Here is a 6,000-nt window from a genome sequence, read left to right as displayed (position 1 = left end):
ACCTAGCAATAGAATTGGGGAGAGGAAGGGATGCAGATGCATTATAAAGGGGCACAAAAATATTTGGAGGTGATGGATATGCTCATTATCTTGTCTGTAGTGGTGGTTTCATCAAATTGTACTTTTTAAATATGTCTAGCTTATTGTATGTGAATTACATCTTAATAGAGCTGTAAACGCACACGTGTGCATGTGCGCGTGTGCACGCGTGCGCACACCCACACACACCACAATCATGTCTGAAAGATTTAAGAAGACCAGTTGTCTAACCCCCTTATTCTACAGATAAGGAACCTGGGGTCCAAAGAGGGCAAGATCACACAGCCAATTCTTAAGACTGGGATTAGAATTTAAGTGTCCTTATTCCTAGTCTTGCTCTTAGTATATCGAAGGCAGAGCTCAGATTAAGGAACAAATTAAATGGTGGATTTTCAATCTTTTGTGGTATACCCCTGGGAAAGAGACATGGACATGGTGAAAAGGAGTGACTTTCCCAGGATTCTTTCAATGACTGCTGGAACTGGCTCATACTGACTCATGAATATTGGTGGTTACATTTTCAGGAATTTTGCGAGTCAGTTGTTAAAGCCATTATTAGAAATTAAATGATATAAACTTGCAATTAAATAAATTTTTAGTAAAATAAAGATCATAAATACTCTAAACTCACCACTTCCTAATTATTTTGCTACATTTTACTATCATCTGTGCTCTTGAGGTTATTCACGTCTATTGTATCTTGTGGAGGAAATGTTAAATGATGGTGTTCTATTCTGCATCTCTTCCCTATTCCATGTTCAATGACATCACCTTGATAGCTTGAAATTGGCTACAGTGGGAGTGTTTGCACCACAGAAATCAGCAAATGCTACATATAGAGATCCCCCCCACACACACTCCCACCAGAGATCTGGTTGTTAAACATTTACCAGAACATATCTGCCTTGAAGCATTACTTGCCCTGGGATTCATTTAAGGCTGGCCTAGAAGGCAACCCATCAGTGCCTAAAGTTGTGCTAGGTAAATTGTGGGCAGGCAATAAATGTTTAAGGGTAATCAGCCATCCCAGTGTGTCTATACTTTTGATTCCTGAACATCCCAGGGAACTCCTCAGTCCTGGGCAAGCCAGGATGGTTGATCATCCTAGTGTTTGCACATTTTTTTTTAATAAAAGGAACCAGGTGTGTAAATCAATTGAAAACTCTCTCTTTTCTTGGGGAAATAGCCCAAATAGATTTCCTTCTGTGAGATAACTAGTGGCACGGTGCCTAAAGCTCCACACATTACACGATCTCAATAGTAGCCAGGAGGAATGACAGGATCTTACGTATGGTAGGTGATCGAGAAATGCCCATTGGTGGTAGGAGACTGGAGAGAGGCAGGCCCACAATTAGAATGGAGGCCCAAAGATAGTGGTAGTTCTGGAGTTTGGTCTACCAGCTGGTGGCAACTGCAGGTGGCAACAGACAGAGGCAGGCTGGGGTTGGGGAAGCCTCAAAAGAGTATCAAAAAAGACTGTGACAATGGGTGTGAATGCTAAAGGGGATGGCTGCAACTTAGAAGTGTTCGTTGTGGTTGTTAGCACTTTGAGGACATCAAAGGAGTTTACTGGGAAGGATGTGCCCATTCCTCTTGGTTTTCCTTTTCTTCTGTTCAAGGCTCACGGCTTCCAAAAGCTGAGTAGGCAGTTGTCCTATGGAGCATGGGAAAGTTTTCTCTGACCGAAGATCGGCCCTGTCCTTCCCCCCAACCCAGTCCTGCAATTTTCACCAAAGTCAGTCTCTCTTCATGAGGAAAAAGAAGCTAGTAGCAGCCTGTTAACATTTGACCTCAGATTAGTAAATTAGTTTCTGATTTGTTCCCAAGAGTCTAGAACATACAGAGCAAGTGAGCTTTGGTGGTGAGAAAAGGAGAGGGGAAGGTTCTGGAGCATTGGCAAACAACACACCAGCCCTGGTCTGGGCATATCAGTAAGAGCCTAAACTGGAGGTAATGACCTGGGCAAGGAAGGGCACTATCACAAACAAATGTCACACGCTTTCCAGTTTTATTTATGGTTGATTCGGTTTCTTTTGCCCACTTGTCTCATTCTTGCTTTTCCAACTCCAGGAAATCATCCTTGAAAAGGTTCCAGTCCCTGTGTGACTGTGTCACACTCCTCCCCAAGCCATTCGGTAATCGCCATCAGAAGGGGTGGGGGAGGTATGGCTCCTTTTCCAAAAGAAGCAGATAATAATTAATAATAGTAATAGAAATTATTACTGTTCAAGCACTTAGTTGTGACAGGCATTGTGTTTTACTGTATTTTCTTTTGTTCTTTACTCTTTATTACTGAAGTACAGTTGACACACAATGTTACATTAGTTTCGGGGGTACAGCACAGTGACTCCACAACTCTCCATCCTATATGCTGTGCTCACAAGTGTAGCTACCACCTGTCACCATGCAACCCCAGTACAACCCCGCTGACAATATTCCCCATGCTGTACCTTTCATCCCAATGACTTCTTCATCTCATAATTGGCAGCCTGTACCTCTCACTCATCTTTACCCATTTTACCCATCCTTCCCATCCCCCTATCCTCTGGTAACAATCAGTTTGTTCTCTGTATATATGGGTCTGTTTCTGCTTTTTTATTTGTTTTTTAGATTCGACATATAAGTGAAATCATATGGTATGTGTCTTTCTCTGACTTATTTCACCGAGCATAATATCCTCTAGTTTCATCCATGTTGTTTGCAAATGGCAAGATCTCATTCTTTTTTATGGCTTAGTAATACTCAATTGTGTGCTGTGCTGTGTGTGTGTGTGTGTGTGTGTCTGTGTGTGTGTGTGTGTGTATTGTCATATCTTCTTTATCCACTTATCTATTGACAGACATTTAGGTTGCTTCCATATCTTGGCTATTATAAATAATGCTGAAATAAATATAGGGCTGCATATATCTTTTCAAATTAGTGTTTTTGTTTTCTTTGGATAAATATCCAGTAGTAGCATTATTTGATTGTGTGGTATTTCTATTTCTAATATTTTGAGGAAACTTGATACTGTTTTCCAAAGTGGCTGTACCAATTTACATTCTCCCAGTAGAGCACAAGGGTTCCTTTCTCTCCATATCCTCGCCACCACTTGTTATTTCTTATCTTTTCAATTCTAGCCATTCTGACAGGTGTAAGGTGGTACCACGTTGTGGTTTTTTTTTTTAAGATTTTATTTATTTGAGAGAGAGAGTGCATGCACAAGTGGGGGGAGGGGCAGAGGGAGAGGGACAAGCAGACTCCCCGCTGAGCATGGAGCCCAATGCTGGCCAGATCCCAGGACCCTGAGATCATGACCTGAGCTGAAGTCAGATGCTTAACAGACTGAGCCATCCAGGCTCCCCTCTCATTGTGTTTTTTTTTAAATTTTTTATTGTTATGTTAATCACCATACATTACATCATTAGTTTTTGTTGTAGTGTTCCATGATTCATTGTGCATAACACCCAGTGCTCCACGCAGAACATGCCCTCTTTAATACCCATCACCAGGCTAACCCATCCCCCCACCCCCCCTCCCCTCTAGAACCCTCAGTTTGTTTTTCAGAGTCCATCGTCTCTCATGGTTTGTCTCCCTCTCCGACTTACTCCCCTTCATTCTTCCCCTCCTGCTATCTTCTTCTTCTTTTTTTTTTCTTAACATATATTGCATTATTTGTTTCAGAAGTACAGATCTGTGATTCAACAGTCTTGCACAATTCACAGCGCTCACCATAGCACATACCCTCCCCAATGTCTATCACCAGCAACCCCATCCCTCCCACCCCCCACCACTCCAGCAACCCTCAGTTTGTTTCCTGAGATTAAGAATTCCTCATATCAGTGAGGTCTTTTGATACGTGTCTTTCTCTGATTGACTTATTTCATTGTGGTTTTGATTTGCATTTCCCTGATGATGATTTTGAGCATATATTCATGTGTCTGTTGGCCATCTTGTATGTCTTCTTTGGATAAAGGTCTGTTCAGGTTCTCTGCCCATTTGTTCATCAGATTGTTTGTTTTTTATATGTTCAGTTGTATAAGTTCTTTATATATTTTGGATATTAACTTCTTATTAGATATATCATTTACAAATATCTTCTCCTATGCAGTAGGTTGCCTTTTCATTTTGTTGATGCTTTCCTTCACTGTGCAAAGCTTTTTATTTTGGTGTAGTCCCAATAGCTTATTTTTGCTTTTGTTTCCCTTGCTTGAGGGAAGGATATATCTAGAAAAATGTTGCTAAGGCTGATGTCAAACAGATTACTCTGTTTTCTTCTATGAAGAAACATGAAACCATGTCTCAACATTTAGGTCCATAATCCATTTTGAGTTTTTTTTGTGTGTATGGTGTGAGAAACTGCTCCTGTTTCATTCTTTTGCATACAGCTGCCCAGTTTTCTCAAGACCATTTATTGAAGAGACTGTCTTTTTTCCCATTGTATATTCTTGCTTCCTTTGTCATAGATTAGTTGACCATCTTGGCATGAGTTTATTTCCGGGCTCTCTAATTTGTTCCATTGATCTACTTGTCTGTTTTTGTGCTGGTACCATACTGTTTTGATTACTACAGCTTTGTAGTATAGTTTGATATCTGGGATTGTGATACTTCCAGCTTTGTTCTTCTTCCTCAAGATTGCTTTGGATATTTAGAGTCTTTTATGGTTTCATAGAAATTTTAATAATATTTGTTTTAGTTCTGTGAAAAATACTATTGGTATTTTAATAGGGATTGCCTTGAATCTGTAGATTACTTTGGGTAGTGCAGACATTTTAACAATATTTTAATCCATGAGTATGGTATGTTTTTCCATTTGTTTGTGTTGCCTCCAATTTCTTTCATCAGTGTTTTTTTTTTTTACAGATTTTACTTATTTATTTGAGAGAGAGAGAATGAGAGATAGAGAGCACGAGAGGGAAGAGGATCAGAGGGAGAAGCAGAATCCCTGCTGAGCAGGGAGTCCAATGTGGGACTCGATCCCGGGACTCCAGGATCATGACCTGAGCCGAAGGCAGTCGCTTAACCAACTGAGCCACCCAGGCGCCCCTTTCATCAGTGTTTATAGATTTCATAGTACATGTCTTTAACCTCCTTGGTTAAGTTTATTCCTGGGTATTTTATTATTTTTGGTGCAATTGTAGGTTGAATTTTTTCTTAATTTCTTTTTCTGCTACTTTGTTATTAGTATAGAAATGCAACAGATTTCTCTATATTAATTTTGTATCCTGCAACATTACTGAATTGTTACTTCAAATAGTTTTCTGGTAGAATATTTAGGGTTTTCTATGTATTATAATTTCTTGTTTAATTCTATGAAGTAGATATTTATTTTCTTCATGTTATATATGAGATGCAGAGTTGTCAAGTAATTTGCCAAAGGTCCCATAGGTAGTAAATGGCAGAGCCCAAATTCAAACCTGTCTGACCCCAAAACTTGTGTTAACAACCATACTTCTTCATGTAGACTCTGTCTAGGGTTGTAGAAAGAAGGAAGTAGACATAAAAGAATAATTATTTCATTCAACAAACGTATATGCACTTCCTATTATGTGCTGGACCTATAGGGTATAAAAAATGAGTACACACAGTCCTTGCACTTAACATGATTACAGTTGAACAGAGGGGATACATCCTCCATTCTAATAGATCTAATAGAAGGCAGAGTTGGATCAGGACCGTAACATAATAATGATAATAGCTACCAATTATTGAGAACATACTATGTACCAGGTACTATGCAAATACATTCTTCACACATATATTCCTCATGGCAACTCTGGGACTATTACTACATTTTATAGTTTGGGAAACAAGGCTAGTAGAGGCTTCATTAACTTCTATGGCTCAGAATAGTGTGTTACTGGCCTCTTCAGAGGCAGAAGGAGGGAACTAGACTGAACATTCACTTATGCCTCCTTTTCAAGTGAACTAAAGGGATCTGCACCCAACTCAGAGCCTACAAACAAGAGCCACCAGCTGCTC

Source organism: Eumetopias jubatus, unplaced genomic scaffold, assembly GCF_037043125.1.
Source record: "Eumetopias jubatus isolate StellerSeaLion01/CBP00866 unplaced genomic scaffold, mEumJub1_p1.0 scaffold_11, whole genome shotgun sequence".
Lineage (NCBI taxonomy): Eukaryota > Metazoa > Chordata > Mammalia > Carnivora > Otariidae > Eumetopias > Eumetopias jubatus.
The sequence above is the reverse complement of the archived record's forward strand: the minus strand, read 5'-3'. Positions refer to the sequence as shown.